The 25,332-nt window shown below is 36.8% G+C and overlaps 1 protein-coding gene and 1 long non-coding RNA gene across 2 annotated transcripts in view; one reads left to right on the top strand and one right to left on the bottom strand.

Moving 5' to 3' along the window:
• LOC138710199 (DNA polymerase alpha catalytic subunit-like) overlaps window positions 1-25,332 on the top strand; it is a 558,528-nt gene that overhangs the window by 411,456 nt on the left and 121,740 nt on the right. The gene's annotated exons all lie outside the window — the stretch shown is intronic.
• The window catches only part of LOC138710207 (uncharacterized), a 40,835-nt gene that overhangs the window by 6,340 nt on the left and 9,163 nt on the right, over window positions 1-25,332 (bottom strand). Inside the window, exons 2-4 of the long non-coding RNA XR_011335172.1 lie at window positions 11,573-11,628; window positions 11,296-11,442; window positions 2,800-2,973 (exon numbers count right to left, since the gene is read on the bottom strand). This is a non-coding gene — a long non-coding RNA (uncharacterized lncRNA). The remainder of the gene's footprint in view (window positions 1-2,799; window positions 2,974-11,295; window positions 11,443-11,572; window positions 11,629-25,332) is intronic.

Here is a 25,332-nt window from a genome sequence, read left to right as displayed (position 1 = left end):
TAATTATTTATTTCTCAAACTATTTATTTATTATTTAATTATTTTTTCATATATTTAATTATTTATTTCTCAAACTATGGTCCGAGGACCACCTGTGGTCTTTTGGTTCTTCAAAAAAGACAGAAGAAAAAATAAAATTCAAACGAATTGCGTATCACACTACAGCTGAAAATCTCAGAGTTTGGAAATGAACCATGGCAATCGCCTTTCACTTTTTCTCCCAGTACTGACATTTTATGAAATTTATTACCCTACTCGTCTACCGAATTCCCACTCTACTCTCAGCAACAAAAGAGGGATGTAAAGCACTATGAACGTGGTATCTCGCCATCTTTTCCCCACACATCCCGCGTCTGTAACCCAGCCAGGGACCACCCAAATTTATAACAGAGGATCAAAGTACCAATCTTTTCATGTATTTATGACTTTCTTAATAGTTTTGCCGACACCCAGTCTGCACACTGAAATGGTCACGTATTGTACATTGTATACCAATAATAGAACGTGCCAAATTGCATATTTACTTGTTGGAAATCGGGCATGTTTCTGCATTAATTCTTTTTATTTCTGTTTTTCCAGATGACGATATAAGAAATTTTAGACTCTGCCTATTTTAAAATCCGGGCGAATCAGATCCAAAAATTCAAATTACAATACTTTTCTAATTATATTTTTTGTACCCAATCACAAGTAACGTAAAAAGATGGTCCTCACTTCAAAAAAGTTTGAGAAACGCTGTGCTAGAGAAATTATGTAATGGACAACTAACGTCTACTTTTAAAATTCCCTTAAAATGGGAGTGGACATGATTGTAACTACAGGGGAGATTTAGATGCTGTTATGGAATGTGGTTGTGAAGATGTTATTTTTGTTTGTGAGGATGTTGAGTTAGAAGAAAATAATATGATGGCGCTGATATAGGCCTACTACATTGCAGGTTATGTTGCCAAGTGTGTAAGTGTAGTAGTAAAGTGTGTTAGATGTTGACAAGTTTATACTGTGATCAGACATTGGAATATTCCAGTGATACAGTATAATTGAATAATTATTTAAGAATAATAGACCGAGGAGTACTCATGTGGTGCACACAATTCGTAACAAATGTGACTGTACTTGCATATAATGTGTTCCAGTGTTTAATTTCGGACAAATATGAGAGCGACTTCATTAATGCAACAAATCAAAGGCGTCTCTTGAAAACATTAATACGTGAACAATGTGAAAGTGTTGGTAATAGTGGTGACTTTACAGTGCGTGATTGCGAACATTTCACAAGTATGCTAGTTTCTAGAGCCACAACTACATTGGCTAATGTTCTAAAATGAAACAAGATAGTATTGCCAGTGCTTCAGGAACAAGAAGAAAATTGCAGAGTTTCATAAAAAAACAGGTACCAATAATAGTGTGTATTTAAATGACATCTCATGAATAACTATACTGCTTCTACTTCTTCAGAGAACTGCGCATTCCTGTCAATTTTCTGCTTTATTAACTGTCGTTTTTCTGTACTAACAGTAGTAAGAAACGAGCTTTAAATGACTTCCGCCAAATTTGGAATAGACATCGACTGAATTGAACTGCCAACAAAGAAAACAAAATCACTACCTGTTCAAGAGCACCACACTCAATCGCTTTCACCTTCATCTTGACGATATTAAAAGCCTAAACTAACCTAACCTAACCTGTCACTAAAATCCTAAACTAATCTAACCTAACCTAACTTGTCACAGATTCGCCTATACAAGGCATAACGAAAGCCTAAACTATCCTAACCTAAACTGTTACAGTTTCGTATATGCAAAGCATAATAAAAGCCTAAACTAACCTAACCTAATCCGTCACTAAAATTCTAAACTAATCTAACCTAACCTAACTTTTCACAGATTCGCCTATACAAGGCATAACAAAAGCCTAAACTATCCTAAGCTAACTTGTCACAGTTTCGTATATGCAAAGCATAATAAAAGCCTAAACTAACCTAACCTAACCTGTCACTAAAATTCTAAACTAACCTAACACAGATTTGCCTATACAAGGCATAACAAAACCCTAAACTACCGTAACCTAACCTGTCACAGATAAGTACGTAAGACTTAATAAAAGTCTAAACTAACCTAGCCTGTCATAACACTCCATTTTCTTACCACTATACACTTCCCTAAGGTATGAAAATGGCCGAATTTCTATGCCGCTGGAACATTGCAAACTAGCGTGAAACGTTTGTAATGTCTCATAAGTTATGTTGGTACATGTAAGACTGCTGAACATGCATATATCCGCAATAGGAAAAGAAGTCAATCAATGCTCGTTTAACAACCGTAGTAGTAGTAGTAGATAAAATAATAGTTATGCTGATTACTGTCTTGTTAATATAATTTACTATTAACTAGAGTAAATAATGCCAAGCACCACTATTAAATATACCCAAGAGAAATGGCATGCAGAGCATGTCCCGTTTGTATGACGTCACGATTCTACTATCCAGTCCTGATAAAGAACTTATAGCGAAGGTCCCGGCAGAACCCTATGAACGAATGAGTGTATGCCATCTTGTTCTCTTTTGTATTCACTGTCCACGTAGAACTACGTCTTTTTCCTCAGGCAGTACCTATGAGTGATAACTCTGGAATTTTTTTTTTCTTGTTAGGAGGGAGGGAACATCCCACACACTACGACCTGAGGTATATTGTACACCCCCTATTTGGGATGAGTTGCCCACCTATCGATCCCCTACGTGCACTGACTTAACCACTTGACCCCCTTAACAACTGGTCCCTACAGCCAACAAAGTCCATGTACCACTCCTGCTCCGGCAACCCCTCCAATGCTCCCTTAACGGTCCGAGGTGGAAGTCCTCCACAGAGGTGGTTTGCCCCAGGTTGCGTTGCAGAAGCTATGCATCATCACTTGAATACAATCCACAGAGCCCAGTCGAGAGAGCCAGGAGCTTCGGAGGGCCGCCTGTAGAGCGATCTGAAAACCAGAAGAAGTAACGGAATGATGAATGAAAGGATTATAGGGGAGAAAAGGAAGTGGCGTAGTTGAGTGGGGTTCCAATTGTCTGATAAAGTTACCTGATATTCATCCATAGGGGTGAGGGAAAAACCTTGAAAAAACTTCACCCAGGCAATTCGTCCAAGAATCGAACCCGTGCCCGCTGGGTTCGGAGTTAGGCTCGCTAACCCCTCACTCACAACGGTGGATTAACTCTGGAATTAACTGTCACTGTCCTGATGGAGTGGAAGAGAAGGCCTGATGGCCTTAACCTTACCAGAATAAATAAATAAGTAGTAATAATAATAATAATAATAATTATTATTATTATTATTATTATTATTATTATTATAAATAACCCACACTTGTTCTCCTTGTCTCCTTAGCAATTAGAATAATAATTGGAGCAAAGGCTAGAGAATCGTGTAGACCATTTTTTTTAATGAGAGATTCTGACCTTAACAAATCAGTACATATACTCTTTAATAAATTTATTCTTATGTAATAAAGAAAATTTTCTAACTAATTCAGCCATACATAGCACAAATACCCGCAGAAAGAATGATTTTCATACACCATCATCAAATTTATCATGCTATCAAAGGGGAGTACGTTACATGGCAATAAAAATTTTCAATGGTCTTCCTGAAGACATTAATGGCCGGTTTGTCCAAGTATTGTTAGAACACTTAACGACTGTTAAACCTTCAACAGTTTGTTAAATACAGTTTTTCCATTTGTTCAACACCAGTTTGGCCTAACAGATTCTTAACCGTTTGTTAACTTTAAATGTAGGATTTCAGGCCGTTAACTCATTTAACAAACAGTTAAACATGGTGAATAACACCACAGCTGTTCAGACAAAAGTTGTGAAAATAACATGTTATGTTTCTCTTTGAGGAATGTTTACAGTAAGGGCCGGTTTCACCAAGCTTCAGTAAATCAGTGCAAATGAAACATTAGCTAGTACTGAACATTAAAATATTTTCACGAGTACGTTTATATGTGCACTCTTCCCCTAGACTTCAAGCCGAGTAGCTATATGTACCTCGTCGCGCTACTTACGTCATGACTCCTCAATGGAGTAGTCAGTAGCGAGTTGGATTGCTATGCCAGGGGCCCGTGTTCGATTCTCAGCGATAACTTTTTTTTTTTATTAATGTAACTAATTTTTATACATGTTACCTTTCTTCATTTTTTAAATTTTGTGTACTGGAACGAATTATTTCGCAACTCTGGCTCCACTAGGAGAATTTAAAAAACTCTTGGGAGATCAATTTTCTTCTCGAAATAAAACAAAGATAAGCAAACAAATTAAAGAAAAATAAAATAAATACACATGTGGATCTAATACTTCATCCACATGCCATCGGCGTCTATCACTCCCTGGCATTTTCGGGGCATTGAGTCCACCAGATCTCGGAAATAGTTCTGGTCCTTAGCGAAATCTTTCCAGGTAGCCAGAACTTGATCCCAGAACTGATCTGGATTTTGAGGTGGGATGTCTCGATATTTGTCAATCCTCCTCTTTTTCATGCTTTTCCGTGAACAGTCTTTGAACGTTTATGGCAGTGTGCGCGGGGTGATTATCCTGCTGGAAAATAAAATTTCCATCGGAAAGGAAAACGATTATAAATTCCAAGAATCCAGCTCTTTCGCTTCTGTTTTAAAGTCAGTCCAAACATATCTTATCGCTAGCTATAATAAAATTCTAATAAATGAAAGTTAATATACCAATTAAGTTTTGTTATGTTTGAATGCACATTATGTATTAATTTACTAATATTTCTTAGGTACCGGTATGTAGTTATAATAATCACTTTCATGTCTTAAAATAAAACTCAGTTGTATGCTACTTAGTTGACTAGTTTCAGCTTTGTCTCAGCTGTTTTTATGATATTCTAACCTATGATCAGTTTCTTCTAAAATTTTGAGTACCGGTACCACGATCTTCGTGACGCGGTATCTTTTGTGAATTTTTGTGTCATTCAAATTTTCAAAATGATCGGTTTTTAAATGGTTAATATTATCTCCATTTGACTCTTAATTTTCGAGCAGTTCCAGATATAACAATTCTGCGTCGAAACGTTCTGCATTTTATATTGCAACTAATGAATAATTAAAAATTTAAAGACGGAAATTACTATCACTAAATTTAATGATAGTTTTACTGGTTCGTTAGGCTAAAGATGCTTGGTGAGATATAAAAATGATTTAATGAACCAGTAAATAAATTAATTAATCATTAAAACCTTAATGAAGCTTTGTGAAACCGGCCATAAGACTGGTAATATATAATTTAAAAGATATTTTGGAATATTAATATAGGGAAGATAATCTTTATAAGTCAACTGATTATCATACTGACGCTTATTTCGATGCTGAGCTATTATCCATTTAATATTGAGGAAATGTGCGATCTTAACGTGGCAAGAAATTGAAGTCAGATCTGAATATCCTACAAACAGAAATAGGCCACTTGTTCCAATTCACCAGCTACTATTAACTCTAGATTCTATGTTACTGGCTCTTCAACTATAGCCGATGTCAATAGTACTTCAAAATACACAGTGAGTAAATAATAAAATGTTTCAGCAGCAATTGCTTCTTTAGGACGAAATTACATATAATTTATACATGGACCTGAATTAGAGAATTTTATATCATACGGAATTCTCCTCGGGGTTTTGTGTACAGTTGACTACACACATTCGTGTAATTATTGTCACCTGGTGGTCATAATGCTGAGATTTTTCTAAACAGAAATTCATATTTAGCATTATAAAATATAACCATACTTATAATAATTATTATTATTCAATAGTAGTCAATGCAACTTTCATTTATCAACTCTCTGTACTGTATGAATCATGGCTACTGTAACAGGTTACGATTTTACACATGTATCATGACTTACTCTAAAGTACAGAATTTAAATAATAATAGCAGCCAATAAGAAGTTGTCTTATATATGCAAAATCATTACCAACTGCTGTTGAGTAGTTAGAATAGTATTAACAACAGTTAAAGTTAAGTGTTGGTTATTTTAAACAAAATTATGTTGGAAAAATGAAAAACATCTTAACAAAACGTTTAAAATAAACCAGCTGTTAATTTAACATTTGTTAAGCCAAATTAAACATTACTTGGAGAAACTGGCCATAAGAATCATAACCAAAACCCTGCATTATTTAAGGTAAAACTAAAAAATTACTTAATATCTCACACTTTTTATTCTGTAGATGAATTCTTGACGTTTCACTGTACTGTGTAAATATTTTAGTACTATTAAATGGTAAACATATTGCATTGTATAATATGTTATTGTTATTAAGGTAGGCCTACCGGTATTAATTCTGTATATATTTCATATCCTGCATAGAATTGGAATATATCAGTCCCCTAACTGCCCATTGTGCAATTCAAACCAAGAAATTGATTCGGAACACCTCCATATATGGGCTTCAGTGGCTGGCCATGATAATATCTTTGAAAAATATTGGAGTGCAAGAGGTCAAATGACTTTATTGTCAAACGCATGGCATTAGAAAACAACAACATATATTTCGTATTTGCATTTTTATATGTTAAACGTAAGAATTGGATATGTTAGGCTACATTCTATGCTATAAAGCAACTGTAAGAATATTATGGAAAAAATTAATCTATCTGCCTGCCTGCCCGTCCATCTGTCTTCACCTTGATCGTCTCGTATTTTCTTTGTTCCTGTATTCCCCATTTTCTCCTTGTATTTTGAGGAAAGAAAGTTACATTTGTTCGTGCCAAATTTTCTCTTTAAAGGACAAACTAAAATTCTTTCAAACATCTATTATCATAATACACTGCTCTCTTAAACTGACTGAGCATATTGGGAATTCAATCAATAACTTTCCCAAAATCGGCTATGAAAAGTTTCATATAAAACAGTGGATGATAAAATTAATGTGCATTAAATTGTGAATTATTTGAAAGAAACATCATATATTCTGTGTGACAATGTCATAAACTGTGAAGGAACGAAAGTATTTGCATATCATATGAAATATGAATTATCTACATACTGGTATCGAAATAATGGTCTTTATACATTGGGAGGAAAAAACAAAACAAGAAAAATATATCTTAGCATGCAGGCTTTCACGGCCGGTGTCTAGTTGAAACAGAGCTTCCGGGCTAAGATGCCGTGGTCTACTGGTGCTGACGTTACCAGACGTTTCGTCTACTTCTACGGCAGACATCTTCAGTGGTTAGGTATCCTCGGTCGAAGTCTTCTGCTCGGGATACCTGTAGCAACTGATGACATGACTGGTTGCTCGTCCTTATTTATAGCGCTGAGACTTGGTGTTCCGTTGTCGCGGCGGTCCGCGCCCGTCAGATCGTGACCTTGGACTGGCCGTGGCGTTGATTGGTCGCGGCGGTCCGCGCCCGTCAGATCGTGACCTTGGACTGGCCGTGGCGTTGATTGGTCGCGGCGGCTCGCACCTGCTCGGTCCCGGTGGCCTTGGGCTGGTCGTGGCGCACAGTTGTTGCGGCGGTCCGCGCTCGCTAGAGTGCGGTGGCCTTGGGCTGGTTGTTGTGTTCCAATATCGTGGCGGACAGCACTCGCAGGATTTCGGTTTCCATCCGTCGTACCGTCGCTGTGCACAGGTTTTTGTATGAGTCCGTTTCAGGACAGGATGCCAGCAGTTGTTAAGTTTCAGACCCTCTTCTTTACGGTTGAAATTGTTTGGATGTTTATGGATTTCAACGAACGGAACTGCAGATTGGGACAGCTGGATAAATCTGCAGTGGCGGAACATGCGTTTCAGGATGGGAGGCACGACATACAGTTCCGAGAAACAGACATCCTCAGTAACACGTCCAATTACTTCCCCCGCCTATTCAGGGAAGCGATTGAAATCCATAAACATCCAAACAATTTCAACCGTAAAGAAGAGGGTCTGAAACTTAACAACTGCTGGCATCCTGTCCTGAAACGGACTCGTACAAAACCTGTGCACAGCGACGGTACGACGGATGGAAACCGAAATCCTGCAAGTGCTGTCCGCCACGATATTGGAACACAACAACCAGCCCAAGGCCACCGCACTCTAGCGAGCGCGGACCGCCGCAACAACTGTGCGCCACGACCAGCCCAAGGCCACCGGGACCGAGCAGGTGCGAGCCACCGCGACCAATCAACGCCACGGCCAGTCCAAGGTCACGATCTGACGGACGCGGACCTCCGCAACAACGGAACACCAAGTCTCGGCGCTATAAATAAGGACGAGCAACCAGTCATGTCATCAGTTGCTACAGGTATCCCGAGCAGAAGACTTCGACCGAGGATACCTAACCACTGAAGATGTCTGCCGTAGAAGTAGACGAAACGTCTGGTAACGTCAGCACCAGTAGACCACGGCATCTTAGCCCGGAAGCTCTGTTTCAACAAGAAAAATATATATTTTCGCTGCCAAACACTTCACCATTTTATTTCATCACATACTTCTTAAGACATTCAACTTCTTATGTAGGGTTCCGAAACACTTAACAAGTATGAAAAATACGTTCGTTTGTATCCTGGCAGTAATATTAATGCAATTTTAACACACCAAAAAATGTTGTAAAGTGAGTTTTCAGTACATATCATCACAGCTTTAAAGAAACTATTGAAATAATGTCTATAAACTACAAACAAATATTATATGTAGGCTTCAGATAAACTAGGTTTGAAGATTATGGCTATAGAAACAATTGAGACAAGATACACACGTATGGAGTGTTGACAAATTTATACGGATGAATCTCTTATATCATATTCAAAGGTGCAGAAACTGGGATGAATATGTCCTGCCTTTTCATTTTACTATTCTGTCAGAGAATATACAACAAATTTTTAAGTTACTGCTATTTACATATTACTTACAAATGGCTTTTAGAGAACCTGGAGGTTCATTGCCGCCCTCACATAAGCATGCCATCAATCTCTATCCTGAGCAAGATTAATCCAGTCTCTACCATCATATCTCACCTCCTTCAAATCCATTTTAATGTTATCCCCCCATCTATGTCTCGGCCTCACCAAAGGTTTTTTCCCTCTGGTCTCACAACTAACACTCTATATGGATTTCTGTCTATTTACATATATGTTTGCAAAATCTCTTATATAGATTAAATAAATACAGTAACAAATATAAATGACACTGGGGAGGAAATTAAACGCAGAATAAATATGGGAAATGCCTGTTAATATATTCGGTTGAGAAGCTTTTGTCATATAGTATGCTGTCAAAAAATCTGAAAGTTAGAATTTATGAAGAGTTATATTACCGGTTGTTCTGTATGGCTGTGAAACTTGGACTCTCATTTTGAGAGAGGAACACAGATTAAGGGTGTTTGAGAATAAGGTTCTTAGGAAAATATTTGGGGTGAAGAGGGATGAAGTTACAGGAGAATGGAGAAAGTTACACAACGCAGAGCTGCACGCATTGTATTCTTCACCTGACATAATCAGCAACATTAAATCCAGACGTTTGAGATGGGCAGGGCATGTATCACATATGGGCGAATCAGAAATGCATATAGAGTGTTAGTTGGGAGACCGGAGGGAAAAAGACCTTTGGGTAGGCCGAGACGTATATGGGAAGATAATATTAAAATGGATTTGAGGGAGGTGGGATATGATGATAGAGACTGGATTAATCTTGCTCAGGATAGGGACCAATGGCGGGCTTATGTGAGGGTGGCAATGAACCTCCAGGTTCCTTAAAAGCCAGTAAGTAAGTAAGAAAGAGTAAATAAATTCTAATTATCAGATTGAAGGGCAGCCATACAGACTATAATCTTACAACAGATCACGAAAAAGGCTAAAATAGCCTACAAGATTTAAAAAAGATGCGTTATCTCACTAAACTACAGAAAAAAAATAGTTGTTTCCTTCCCATTGTGACATGAAAGAAATGAAACAGTAGACTTTTGGCTAAAAAGAAAACTGAAATTTTACAACAATTCAATAACAATTATTTTGTAAAACAACTAATCAGAAGTAAATTCAGATCTGCCCAAAACAATAAAATTTGGATGGAGCAAATGATACTACCAGGAAATTTTGAATGGTTAACCCCAAGATAATCCCTCAAGGGCCTCATAAATCAGGTTGATAACAAGTCATGTCACGATTGTTTGACAAGCCACCTGCACAGGATAGGAATTTCTTATACTTCAGCCCGTGTATTGTGTGATGCAAATGAAGAAATGAACGTGAAACATGTCCAGGGATGCAAAGCATTGCTAGAACAAGATAACATCATAGAAAAATATTGGAGTGCAAGACAGCGATTGACTTATTGTCAAGTGCCTAGACACTGGACCAACAACAATATATCACCTGTACAATATAAGTACAACATTCGTATTTGAAAATATGTAACATTCTGAAAAGTAAACATTACACTACAACCAGATGAAGCTCATGCTGTAAACCTGCTGCATTCCTATGTGGGCTGTACTTTATAATTTGGGTGCGCAACTTGAATAAAATCGATTAGGCACGTTACACATCGGGTGATGCAAGAAACATGATGCATGGCACATGGAGCGTGACACATAACGCCATGTTATTTGATGTAATGAGTCGTTCAGTATGGAGTCATCAGATGATGATCTCCTGCTATAGGCAATAATAAGAATGCGAAGATAAAGGTGTAGGTTTTGGATTCATTGGTTGAAAATCGTGGTGCTTGTAATGTTTTATTGGTAGAGTTAGCACAGCATCCAGATAAATTCACAGAATATTACAGAATGTCGAAAGAATTATTTGAAGATGCGACAAATTGTGAATATTCCTAATAGATGGAAAACATGTATGAGCATTACACAAGCACATGGAATTTTCACTCTGATTTCTGTTGAAGACTTGGGTAGAAATAGTATTGGTGCTATGGTTGCCAACTGTTTTTGAAGAAAATATGGGAGACTAAGTGGTCTACAATATTTCACCTAAAAAATTGAAAAATTATTCAATTCAGTTAGCGGCACTAAAAACAATTTTATTCTACATTTTGGCAGTTAGGCTTAAATTAAAGTATTTTGAGATATTTTACCTAGCGTAATAGTTTCAAACAAATTGTAAAAATTTCCTACATGAGTAATTGAAGTTGACTGTGATTTGCAGTTCTGATTTGATTAAAGTGTCGCGCTCCTTTTTCGGACATCTGAGGATTGCGAGACTTCATATGTGAGTATAGGTATATCAATGTTAACAAGCTTGTTAAAATTGGCCATAAAGTCATTTAAATATGTGCTCCTGCATATATGACTTACCAGTGTATGTCTAAAATGCAGGTAGCAGGCCATTGATGATATAATGAGGAGAGTTTGGCTGGCACCATGGATTGTGTCCCGGCATAGCTCAGTTGGAAAGAGCGCTCAGCACGCAGAGTTGAGAGGTCCTGGGTTCGATTCCCGGTGCTAGAACGAATTTTTCTCAAAATTAATAGGTATCTACATGTTGACTACTAACAAAAAATAGTAGTCTCGATTATTTAATGAGGTTGGCGAGACCTCATATATGAATGTATGTATATATATGTTCACTTACTGTTCATAAAAGAAAACACTCTTTGTATAAGCTTAGCTGCACATTTCAGTCCATCTCTGGAACAACAGAATCCATCATATAAATCACCTTCAACTATGTGAAAATTAAATGTTTCAATTAATTTTTACATTATGTAAAAATAAGGTAGAAAAAGGCTCAAAGAGAAGAGAAATGCGGAAGTCGGGAGACTGTTAAAAATTGGATGGTGCTGTATGTTCAAAAATGGGCAAACCAATGTCCATGATGAAGAGAGAAGTGGTCGACCGAGTATCGTGAATGCAGATCTGATTCGTTTGGTTGACGAAAAGGTTAGAGCAAACCGCAGATTTCCCATGTCAGAGCTGAGTGGGGATTTTCCACAGTTTAGTCGTACTCTTCTGTACAAAATGATTACCAAAGATTTGGGCTACTGGAAACTTTCTGCCAGATAAGTGCCTAAACTTCTTTCTGAGGAACAAAAGGCTCAGCGAATGGGAGCAGCACTGTCCTTTCTTGAGCGTTACAAAAGAGAAGGCGATGCTTTTCTCGATCAGATTGTGACAAGAGATGAGACTTGGGTGCGTATGTGAATGCAGAAACAAAGCTTCAATCAATGCAGTGGGACCATACTCACTCCCCGAAAAAACCCACAAAGTGTCGTCAAACACTTTCCACGAGGAAACCTATGGCAACTGTGTTCTGGTTCAGAAAAGGAATTTTGCTAGTGGAGTTCTTGGAGAGGAATGCCACAATTAACGCTGAGTGTTACTGTAACACACTAACAAACTTGAAAAGGGCCATTCAAAACAAACGTCGTGGCATGTTGAGCTCTGGGGTGATTTTCCTGCATGGCAACGCCCGGCTGCATACAGTGCGTCGTAATGCGACCAAACTGCAAGAGTTCAACTGGGAAGTATTGGATCATCCTCCCTATAGCCCAGATTTGGTGCCTAGCGATTACCATCTCTTCATGCATATGAAGACGTGGCTTGGCTCGAAGTGCTTTGACGATGACGAAGAGTTGAAAACCAGCGTCGTAAGTTGGCCGAATTCTACGATTGCAGAATTTCAAAGCTCGTCAAACGCTATGACAAGTGTCTCAATGTGACTGGGAACTGTGTGGAAAAATAAATTGGAGTGTACAATTTCAAACGTATTGTAACCCAATTCTGTAACGTCATTCACAGGTTTGTAAGAAATAAACGGTTACTTTATGAATAGCCCTCGTAGAACAAAGATACATATTGTTTGCGTAGGCTTCCACGGCTGGTGTACATGGTGTGTGGATAAGCTTCAGGGCTTCTACCGCGTTGTCTTGGTGTTATTGGCTGACGTTTCGACTGCTGTGTTGTGGTCATCTTCAGAGCAGTTGTTGGATGCTCTGCTCTGAAGATGGCCACAACACAGCAGTCGAAACGTCAGCCAATAACACCAAGACAACGCGGTAGAAGCCCTAAAGCTTATCCACACACCAAAGATACATATTGCTTTTTATATAAAAACATTCTAGCATCCCCAGAAAGAGTAAGTTACATACTCGTGCTCAGAGGGCATTCCACATAACGTTAAGATATTTTATGAAATACTATAACAGAGTAAAAAATAAAAAAAATAAAAAAGAACAAGAAAAAACATATCACAATAATTTAACTTTAAATTTTCTCTCTACACAGCAATTTTTAATTTAATTTTTTAAATAAGGAGCATTAGTAAATTGTATATTTGGGAATTTAGCTATTAAGGTATGTTATAAAGCCTTGGACCGAAGTTGCTACTGTGATTATATGCTACAGCTGTGATACATTTAGGTTCTGTTAAGCATAATATATGTTTTCTGATCTTTTGGTTTTATATTTGTCAGTGATGTCAAAGCAAGCGCATTTTTCTGACCTTGACGTCATGCACAGGCATCAAGCGCTAAGTATGGAAAGAGGAAGGATTGTGTACATAAGTAAGCAGCCTGTAGGATTAAGAAAACAGTGGTGCACAAACTTCAAACAGAACGTGACATTTTATGTCGTTATTTTTATATGGCTTCTTTCTGTTTGATATTATCTACATTGTCTGTAAAACAAAAGTACTAATACCAATTTCTTAATATTGCAGTTGTGTTTTAAATGTTAATAACATAATAAAGAGATAAGAAGGAATATTCTCATAAATTCCATAGTAGTACAACTATCCTGTACTAAATGGATGAAACACATCATTCATAAAGAAAGTGATATCCCAAAAAAAGAGATTGGGTATGACATGACAAGTGTAATTGATTAAGTGTAACTAATATTCCGTAACAAAACCCTTATCGCATTATGCTTTTAAGGTGCTATTGGTGAGCAACTTCCTATCATCAGAATATTAAATTATTTTCTCGAAATGTGCTGAAGCTATAGAGCTGACATTTTTACAATATATGGGGACGCACCTTTTGCTTATGATGTAACAGTAGTTGCTCTGTTAATAATTCATTTCCATGCGAATATTTTCAAAACTTTCAATACACTATCTTCAGTAATATGCATTTACGGTATATTAAATTAACGAAAACATTCTGTAAGGCTACTAAATAAATAGGCCTATATCTGAAAATTTCAGTTTTCTATAAAGAAAGTTGAGAAAATATTTCTTTTGAACAATCAAACTTGTGAAAAGTGAACATTGAAATTAAAACTTACATTCTTATAATGCACTTATACTTCCAGACAAATCTAAAAATTAACATGGATACAGTTATAATAAGTTCTCTTCCCTTTATCTATTGAATCAGTGCTGGCCATCCCTGAACATAGCTCGACCAAGTGGCATATACGACCTCTTTCTTCTGTCTCTTTCCTTTCAGCTGTAAAGTGCTCAGGGTCTCCTGAGCTCTAAAGCGCGCGCTTGCTCCTGTGGGCATCAATTGAAATCACTGATTTATGTGAATATAAATTAAATATATTTCGGTTTTTATGTACGAAATTCAATAATACATTGTTATAAATTTAATGGAAGTCAAATATTTTAAATCCTGAATACAACAGTTCTGAAGGGTAATCAAGAGTTTATTAAGGCATAATTGTATTATTCTTTTTTGTAGCAGAATTATTGGCATGAGGGAGGTACTATTAGCATTGTATTAACTTCGTACTTTCTTAAACATCAACCATAGTACACCAACTATTTACCTTTCTTACACATACTGCTACCACCACCATCATTAAAAATTTTCATCAACACTTCAACCATTAAAGCTTCATTATACTACTCAGATTGCTCTCTGCAATTTGTTTAGTTGGTTATTTAACGACCCTGTATTAACTACTAGGATATTTGGCATTGATTGTATTGGTAATAGCGTGATGGTATTTGGCAAGATGAGGCCGAGAGTTCACCATAGATTACCTGACATTCGCATTCGTCTTATGGTTGGAGAAAACCTCGGAAAAAACTACCAGTAATGAGCACAAGCTGGAATCTAACCCATGCCCAAGTGCAACTTTGGATCAGCAGGATCCTTGTCCTTGTAAGCTTTTTATTTGTTATACACATTAATGGTAACATTTTCACAATTCACTTTTTTGCTTTAAAAAGCTAACAATTATTGTGTCTACTTACTGATTGATGTCCACGTTTTTCTTCAGTGATACCGTACACCGCAGCATAGAATAATGAATCCACAGAGAACTTGATTTCTTCTTTTCACTTTTCATTGAAAAATATTCCAGCATAAACTTTTCAGAAATATTCTCTACTTTTTTTTTTACACCACTCTTCAAACTTCTTATATTCCTCTTCATACCTCTGTCACGATTTTGTTGGAATTAATAAATCAGTACAGCTGTTAATGCAATACCATTGACACTTATATTTATAAATAGTCATGGTGACAGTACCGACAATAATAACATTCTTCAAATGTTTCTTGTACATGGCCCTCTATATGAATCGATCACCTACAAAGCAAATGTATATAGCTTCAAATGTTTCTCGTACAAGGCCCTCTATATGAATCGATCACCTACAAAGCAAATGTATATAGCTGGCAATAAAAATTTTACATTTAGACAATATTCAATTTTACATTATTTTTTTTATCAAAGCAGATGAAACTTTGTACGGTACACATGTCGTAACTTCATATTACAATAGTAGACTGGTTATCAACTCGGCCTGCAGCCTTGTTTGGTGTGTTTTGTGCATTTATAATCGTTAGTTGAGTGTTTAGTTTTGTGTTGTGGGTTTATATTCGTTTGCTGAGTGTCTCATTTACACAGAAACATTTACATAGACCTAAAAATAGTGAAATAAGTATAGTTGTAGTGTTCTGTTTATTTATAGTTGTTATATTTAGTTGGATAAGTTGTCAATTATGCCTAAGAAGAAAAGTATTAGATCTGTACTTAGTTCTGCTCTGAATGAAAGAAGATGGGGTCCTAAAACAGTGAAACAAATTGAGAAAACATTCTCGTTTTTCATGAAATTGTAGCTTAATGTAGGTGTTCGAAGTGACCACCATCAGCATCCAAACACTATTGATGCCGCCGAACTGCTCCACGAACTAAGTTCCGTAATGTGTCCAGTGTCATAGCTGCACATGACGTTAAATTTTGATTTGTTCTCGTAGCACATCCAGTGTAGCTGGCGTTTCCCAATAAACAACATCCTTTAGGGTCCCCCATATGTAGAAATTGGTGTTAGGTCTGGGGACTGTGCTGCATGCTCGACAGCACCTCTTCGACCTATCCATTAAGCTACAATTTCCCCGAAAATGAGAATTTTATCTGAATTTGTTCTTAAGTTATTTATAAACAAACAGTGTATACTTTTTTTGGGCTAATCTGTATTTTAAGTCATGTTATGTTACATTAAAATTAAATTTCAAATCAAAATTCTGAAGAAATTTTAAGAAAACAGTAATAATAAATCTTGGTCAGTATTACTTACTGAAAAAGAATATATAAGGTATCTGATTCTTTTCGACATGATTCAGTAGCAAAATTTCGGATGCTAACTGGTCATGACTGTTTGCAGCACCCTGTTTAAAATTGAAATTTTTTGTTCACCATCCTGTGTAATCTAGAAGACTCTTTGATGAATCAAGAACATTTACGAAAATGTCCAGCTTTGGCATCAGATTTTTTGGATTCGGACTCTAAATTATACTGCAAAGTTAGAAGGTGAATGGAGAACTTCCAAGTGTCTGGGCAATAGATACTGCTGCTGCTACTATGTTACATTAAACCAAGTTTTATTTAATTTCCATTTCGACATGTACAAAACACAGTTCTGAATTCATTTATGCTTTAGATTGCATTAATGCAATTTCTCCAAAGTATCATTTGTCTCTACTTGGCAATGCATAAACAATGTCACATTACAAAAATTCTGCTAACAAGTTTGGAGTTAGACCTTCTATATAACCTTAAATTATATGTGTTTTTTAGGTTTTCACGGTGAATGTGATTTGGATATTGCACTATGTCCTGGAGCTAACATTTCTAACGTTTCGAACGTTTCGAAACTACATACAGGTTCCATGATCAGGGCAGAGAGCCTAGGCAAGACCAGACAGTTCGCCTACTCTGCTGGGCATGTAGCGCCTGGCCGTTCCATGTGCTGAGCTCAAATGACAAATTCTGAGGGGAATATCTGTCAGTGACTAAGCTCTTAAGAGGCTTTTGAGGCTCATATAGCCTACCGGTACATATATATTCTTATATGAGGTCTCGCCATCCTCATTGAATAATCAATGAATCGATTGCAGGTGCTGGAACGAATTTTTCTCAAATTAATAGATATTTACAGTATAGCTATCAGAATGCTGAATTGGAGTTAAATCGCTTGCTTGAACTTGGTCGAGTGTCGCACCCTTGAGTGAGGTAAGATCGGTCGTGATACGCTCGTAATAAATAGAAGCACAGTACAAGGTCACCTCACCAACATGTCTTATCTTGTATGGAAGGCAGCAAATAAGATACACATATGTTTTGCTCACACGGTAAAAATAAGGCTTTATTTTCTGCGTTTATGACAAACGTTTAATGGAACAGTCAGTGGAACGTACCAAAACAGGAACATGAAGTTATAAATAGAATAGTATGAAAAACTTCGATATACAGTTATTATTGCTAATTCATAATTATTCAGTATTTGATTTACCACATATATAATTTGATAGGTCCATACATAGATGACTGAACGAATTGAGCAAAGATACTGCATCAAATTTTGTCTAAAGCTTGGTGATTCTCAAAGTCAAACAATTCGTAAGATTCAGCAGGTGTTTGGGGAAGATGTGATGGGTGTAACACAAATTATGGAGTGGTTCAACCGACTCAAAGATGGCCGCACATCAGCGGAGAGTGAGCAGCATTGTGGCAGGCCCCAAACTGTTCGGAGTGGAGCCGTTGTTGAGAGGGTGCGAAATTTGGTGATGGCAGATCGTCGTTTGACCATGCGGGAGATTGCCGAAGAGATTGGAGTGAGTAAAGATTCTGCACATGCAATTTTGCGTGATGATTTGAACATGAACCGAGTGGCTGCGAAATTCGTGCCCAAGTTGTTGTCCCCGGAACAAAAAGACCTCCGTCGTGACGTTGCACAGGACCTTCTGGACACCGCCAACACTGATCCTGGGTTTCTGAACATCGTGATAACTGGAGATGAGTCATGGGTGTACGGGTACGACCCAGAAACAAAAAGACAGTCGTCGCAATGGAAGCATCCCGAGTCTCCAAGGCCGAAGAAAGCGCAGCAGGTGCGAAGCAAAATCAAGGTGATGCTGACTGTTTTCTTTGATGTCCGTGGAATTGTGCATCACGAATACGCACCGGAAGGACAAACGGTGACAAAGGAGTACTATCACGATGTTCTCCGGCGACTCCGTGATGCAGTTCGGCGCAAAAGACCAGACATGTGGACGGCGAACAACTGGCACTTGCATCACGACAACGCCCCCGCACATTCATCCCAATTGATCCACACTTTCTTGGCCAAACATGGAATTACAACCGTTCGCCAACCTCCCTACTCTCCAGACCTGGCTCCTTGCGACTTCTGGTTGTTTCCAAAATTGAAGACACCACTGAAAGGATTCCGTTTTGAGAGTAGAGAAGAGATAATGCGGAACGCGACGACGGAGCTGAACACCATTCCAAAAGAAGACTTCCAGAGGTGTTTCCGGCAGTGGAAGGATCGATGGGCTAAGTGTGTGCAAGCACAAGGGGCCTACTTTGAAGGGGATTAGGGTCCCAACCCCGTCAGGTGTTTGAAATATTTTTTCTGGCTAAAGGTCGGATACTTTTTAGACAGGCCTCGTATACTTAATACACAATTACAGTTCAATACCCACACATTATTCGACATCATGATACATAGTACACAAACAAACACCCCCACCATAGGAGCAACTCACCCCCACCCCTACAACTGACGAATGCAAATGGCAGTATGCAAGATCAACAGGAACATCAGTAGTTCGTAGGATACTGAAGATGATGCAGAACCGGCATCAAAACGGGCTGTCTGTCTAAGGTACATAATCTTTTTAAAAAATTTTAACACTTTTAACGTGTATTTAAACAATTATAAATTTTTTAAACAAAGTGTTAACATGAACCAGAATCAATGACATTAAAAGTAGCTCGTGATTCAGCCAGAAAACAAGCAGAAGAGAACAGTAATAGAGACAATTTTATAGACTGGAAGCTTGTAAAGTGGCCACATTTAAGAAAGAAGTACTCTCAGCCAAAAGGCAAAGTTTTAACAATTTCATCTCTAAAATGGTCTATAGAAAAGATGGTATAAAAGCTTACCCGAATTTATATCTAATATCACAAACAGTAATCCACCAAGTAACTCACTTATAATTTACAAAAATACACAACTAACAGACCCCCAGGTTATTGAAAATGCCTTTCTAAGTACATATGCAATAATACATAGAATCACAACAACTCACAAAAAGTTAGAAAAAAGCATGAAAAAAATATGAAGGTGAACAAAAGAAGTGTGTTTGCATGAACACAAGAGAAGTGTTTGTTGCTAGTTTCACAATCCATGAACTAGATGCAGCTATTGGGACTCTTAAATGCAATGAAGTCTCTGGTCCAGATTTAATTCATTCAGAATTTATCAAGAACCTTGGAGACAAGTCTTAAAAACCATACTGAACGTTTTACAGTACCAGGATCTGCTAACTGAAAAAGAAAACCATTACCAGTATTATACCCATTTTGAAGAAAGGTAAAACTTCATCTAATATTAATAACTACAGACCTATTTCTCTGACAAGCCAGATATGGAAAATATGGAAAGAATGATTGCTGCACATCTCAATTCGTTCCTTGAATCCAACAACTTGTTTTCAAAATAGCTATCTGGGTTTATACAATACCACTCACCCAGTGGTGATATTCAAAAAGTTTAACAATCAGTTCTCTCGTGTATGTTAAACATATACAGTATATGCCCATGGTAATTCCAAATATTACCTAGAAATATTTTAACAACTGGTTCGTCAATACTGGTGCGAGCTGGCCGAATATCACCACTGCACTCACCTAACGAACAAGTTGTTTATTTCAGTCAGAGTGTTAAAAAAGCCATGAACAAAAAAGAACAGGCTGCAGTTGTTTATATTTAAAAAAAATTTCTTGAGTTGTCAGATTTCTGTCATCACTTACTTTTTAGTTTCACAAAAATTAGACTTCAACAAACAAAATTTGATAACACAATCTCAAGGGAAAAAATGGAACTCTCAGCATCATAATCCACAGTTAATTCCCAATTTACCGCGCAAATCGTCTGTAATTGCATTTAGATTGGCAACAGGCCATGACTGTTTGGCCAAGCACCTGCATAGAATTGCACTATATCAATCCCCTAACTGCTCATTGTGCAATTCAAATCAAGAAATGGATTCTGAACACCTCAAAATCTGTGCTTCAGTGGCTGACCATGACAATATCTTTGAAAAATATTGGAGTGCAAGAGGTTAAATGACTTTATTGTCAAACACCTGGCATGAGAAAACAACAACTTACTTACAAATGGCTTTTAAGGAACCCGGAGGTTCATTGCTGCCCTCACATAAGCCCGCCATCGATCCCTATCCTGAACAAGATTAATCCAGTCTCTACCATCATATCCCACCTCCCTCAAATCCATTTTTTATATTATCCTCCCATCTACGTCTCGGTCTCCCCAAAGATCTTTCTCTCTCCAGCCTCCGAAATAACACTCTATATGCATTTCTGGGTTCGCTCATACGTGCTACATAGCCTGCTCATCTCAAACGTCTGGATTTAATATTCCTAATTATGTCACATTATCAATATTCCCTTCAGGTAAAAATTAATTATGATTACATTAGTAATTCAAATTATTATAATCAATAATATTCATAATAATACATGCACACACTTATAAATGCTATCACTGAATATCTATACATAAAACTTCCCTAGAGGAACACAAAGAGATTCACTACAAGCACCTATTGGCGAGCGAACGACTGACAGAGAGAAATGTTTTGCAAGTGGACTTATGCCTGACCAGGAACCAGTACCTGCGTTTTAAATCTCAACAGTTGCGAGGTTGTCAAATCTTTTGCGAGAGTTGTACCAGTAAACTTTTTATTTTTTGTTTTTTAATTTTCTCATGTATCCCTTAATGAATTTATTCTTTTTAGCCTCATTTTTTATATTACAGAGAATGGATTTTGCTTCTGCATTGAACTGACGCACACTTCAATCCTATTGGTATTATATTTGCCTCTTTGTCTCATTATATGGTTCTTTGCTTCAGTAAAGTCTCATTTTACAAACCTATGGATCAACAATTGGCTCTCTTCTGACAAAGGAAAAATTTTACAGTCTCTACAAAAGAAACCAAATGACCTGGAAATGTACAAAAACTTGCCCAGACATGTTCAAACATTTTTAACAAGAGCCAGAACAGGTCACATTGTCACTCAATTATACCTACACCGATTTCACATTTCTGATAATCCTACTTGTCTGTGGTGTAATAATCATGATGAAGATCTGGAACACATTCTTCTATACTGTCCATCCATAAACCACAAAAGAAGTAAATTAAAATCATCAGTACCAGTTGCAGAAGACACAGCCCTGCAGTATATATTGACTACACCCCACCTCTGGCTACTAGCAACAGGCATCTATAATGAACACCGATCAAAATACCCCTCATTTCTCGTGAAAAACAACTGAATAGACTGTTGTCAGCAAACAGCTGGATACATTAAGAAGATTGATTGATGTATCCCTTAATGAAATAAGCTGAAAATTTACAAGGTTTTTATTCACATCTTCATTCACAAAAACCACTACTTGAAATAAAAATTTTTTCTGCCATATCTTAAAATTTCGAAATTTTGGAATCTTTTTTTGTACAACCAAACATCATTTCCCCCTTAGCTCCCACAATTTTAAAAGTATTTTTAAACTCTTGTGTCCATCCTGTTCCAGTAGGTTGTGGCAGCAGTGTGAATTAATATCATCCAATTATTTGTAGTGTTACTGTAGTTAGTAATTTTTAAATTTTTTAAATTTTCCTGAAAATTTTCATTCAAATATTTTTTTTATTTCTTCTATTAGTAATAAGATATTAATTTACATTTTGGATCATGATATATATATCATCCACGTAAAATTTCATGCAATTATCTTTAATAGTTTCTTCATTATGAGGGAAATGGTTTGAAAATTTTAAAAAATTTTAACTTTCAGAGAACAAGCGACAAACTTACAGACAGGTGGTGTTGACTAGAACTCTCTTGGTGCATATTTTGGGCCATAGCTCGGAAACTAATTTAGGAATTTATCAAATTCTTTCACAGACAAAAAGAGAAAATTCTGTACTCCAGATTTTGGACAAAATAAAATATATCTGTTTTTTGTATCAGTTAAGCTGGAAGTTCCCCCTAAAATAATTTTAGGTTACTTTTGTAATATTAGGAGAATCAGTATGAGCATTAAAAAATATATAACCTAGAACAGAATTTCAGCAGTATAACAAGTCGATAATGAATGTATTCTGGATTTCAATCAAAAATATATGACAATCCTACATAACAAGATAATCCTGTGCTGTCCAGCAATGGAGGAAAACATATTGGGGTTTTAGTTCGATGGTGTGTGATCTGTCACTGGTATGTTTACAAAACTTTCGTCTGTTAGTACGTGTTGTAGATAGAATAATATTATTTTAGTGTATTTGACCGTTTGTAAGTAGTATAAAGGAATGTATAGGCCTACAGAGAGTTCCCATGCAGACCAGTCCCACTCCAACCTCCAACAAATCTGTTGTAGGATGGCAAGTGGTCAGGTGTACTGACAAGTCTGTGCATACTTCTCTACACTGACAAGTCCCACTCCACTCCTTACCGCTTAGCTCCCTCAGGACAGGTGCTCTGCACTACTGTCATTAAGCCGTTGAAACATTACTACCTGGGACTGTTCTGTATAAGAACTCTCTGTAAGTTATATATAAGAAAATAAGTGAATACAGCCTACCGGTAGGCCTATAATACATGTTGGTTCAGTGAAAATAGAATATATTATGTTAGTAGGGTAAATAATTGTAAAATTTGATGAAAAGATTGAAAAATTTCCGTAACAAGGGCAAAAGACCCTTTAAACAGAGTAATAAATCTAGGGTTTTGATAAAGAAATGGTGAAAACCTAACCTAAAAAACAGTGAAGAATGGGTTTAAACTGAAAATATGGAAATATTATAACAAAGAACTTCACCTGTGGTAGAATCTGTTCCATCTACAACAAGTGCTAGTCATAAAAATCCCAATTATAGAGCTTTCGAGATTATAGATTCAGGCATAATTCAAACAGATCTTGACTGTGCAAAGTAATGTTGTGTTTTCATTGTGGTAAGGGAACTCTAAAGACAAAAATAACTATAATATCAGGCTTTGCCTTTAAAATATTAGTAATCTGTCAGAGTTCTGGCACCTCACTGTTGCATTTTTCACCAAAGAACCGAAAAATGTGTGAATAATTGCTTTTTAACATTTTTTTTTTAAATTCTGCTTAGACCTTGAAAGTTTTAGATCAGTGATCATCAACTCGCGTATGAGCGGGCTTGGGCAGTGCTTGGCTGATGCGTGCTTACTGTACCAGGCAGAGGACTAGTTTGTGACGTTGTGTTGTAGTGAACAGAGGCGGTTCTTGCCATCCATTCAAACAAGAGATGTAAGGAGCAGAAAACACTTCAAAACGTAGGCCACACTGAAGAAATACAACTTACAGATGCATTATACAACTAACAGGAACGAATATGGCAGATACAAAGAGAAGAGCGTGCAGCATTAATTCAACAATTCAAGGAAACTGAGCTAGAAGTTGTTTAAGATCACAATGTTAGTGAATCGGCTGTGCGACTCAGTTATAAAATTTCACTTGTAATAGTAAAATATTAGAAACCTTTTAAAGATTGAAAATTTGAAGAATGTTTAATTATAACTGAAGAATTTTTCTCACAACAAGTGTAGGAGTTCGAATCTATCAGTTTGTGTCCTTCCACTATGATGCATCCCATCCGAGGTCTAGCCAAGGACGTTCAGGTGCAATTAGTAATTGTTTGTCAGTCTTTCATTTGTTATTCTTTGGCAGTAGATGAAAATACTTATGTGAGCGATAATCCCCAACTGGTGATTTTTGTAAGAGGCGCTATTGAAAACCTTTAGGTTAAGGAGAGTTCTTATATATTGTTCTCATAAAAGATACTACTACTGGTTCCGATATTTTCATGTAGAGGCTGTAGAAATTATTTTGGACTCCCTTGGAATAAACTTATATCCTTGGCAAGCAATGGTGCTCATTCCATGGTTGGAAGTAAAACGGGTGTAATAAGGAGTCTAAGGGACAAAGTGAAAAGCGTTAATTTATCCCATGAAATTATTTCTTAGCGATCTGTCATAATATAGTAAAGTGCGGTGACTAAGTCGTGGCAAATTATTGGATAGGTTCTTTGAACTGAGGGAGGAAACATCATCGTTCACGGAGGAAGAAGAAAAGTCTGTATCATAAGTGAAAAATGAAAAAATGGATTTGTGAACTTGCCTTCTTAATGGAATTACCTGAATGCTTTAAAGTGTTTTCTACAAGGTAACAACAAGATTATTACAAAGTTATATGACAGTGAAGGCGTTTAATATGAACCCATCTCTAATTATGGAACCTTAGCTTAACTGAAAGGATAAGTTACATCACATTTTTCAAAATTAACAACGATATAGGCATACTAGTTTCTTAAGACTTTGGATTTCGAAGAATACATTCACACATCATGCAATCTGCGCCAGGAATTTGATTCGAGATTTAAAGACTAGGAAAATTTTCGATTTGATTTTCGATTATTATTCGTAATTGGAACTTATTGATTTACTTTACGATAGTGAATTGAAGGACAAATATCAAAACAAAAGAAGTTGTTTGACTTTTATATGAACTTTCCATGTGTTAGATTTCCCCGATTGTACAGACATACATTTTCGGATTCACATATCTGTGGGAACAGTAATTTTTTCCTATGATGAAGATAAACAAGCCATGTCATGGAAGCCAAGTATCGGATCACAACTTAAAATGTGCTGTCACATTTTGCACTATACAAACAATAGTTCCAAATGTTGAGAAATTGCTGAGGGGAAAGAGAATTAAACAAATCCCGAAAAATCAGTGCTAATGCCATGTTGAGTGGCCTGAATGGAGTTAAATTTCTGCATTACTATTCCTAGGGTTTTTATGTGTTTTGTTCAA

Source organism: Periplaneta americana, chromosome 12, assembly GCF_040183065.1.
Source record: "Periplaneta americana isolate PAMFEO1 chromosome 12, P.americana_PAMFEO1_priV1, whole genome shotgun sequence".
In the NCBI taxonomy this organism is placed as follows: Eukaryota; Metazoa; Arthropoda; class Insecta; order Blattodea; family Blattidae; genus Periplaneta; species Periplaneta americana.
This window is presented reverse-complemented; position numbering and strand designations above follow the sequence as displayed.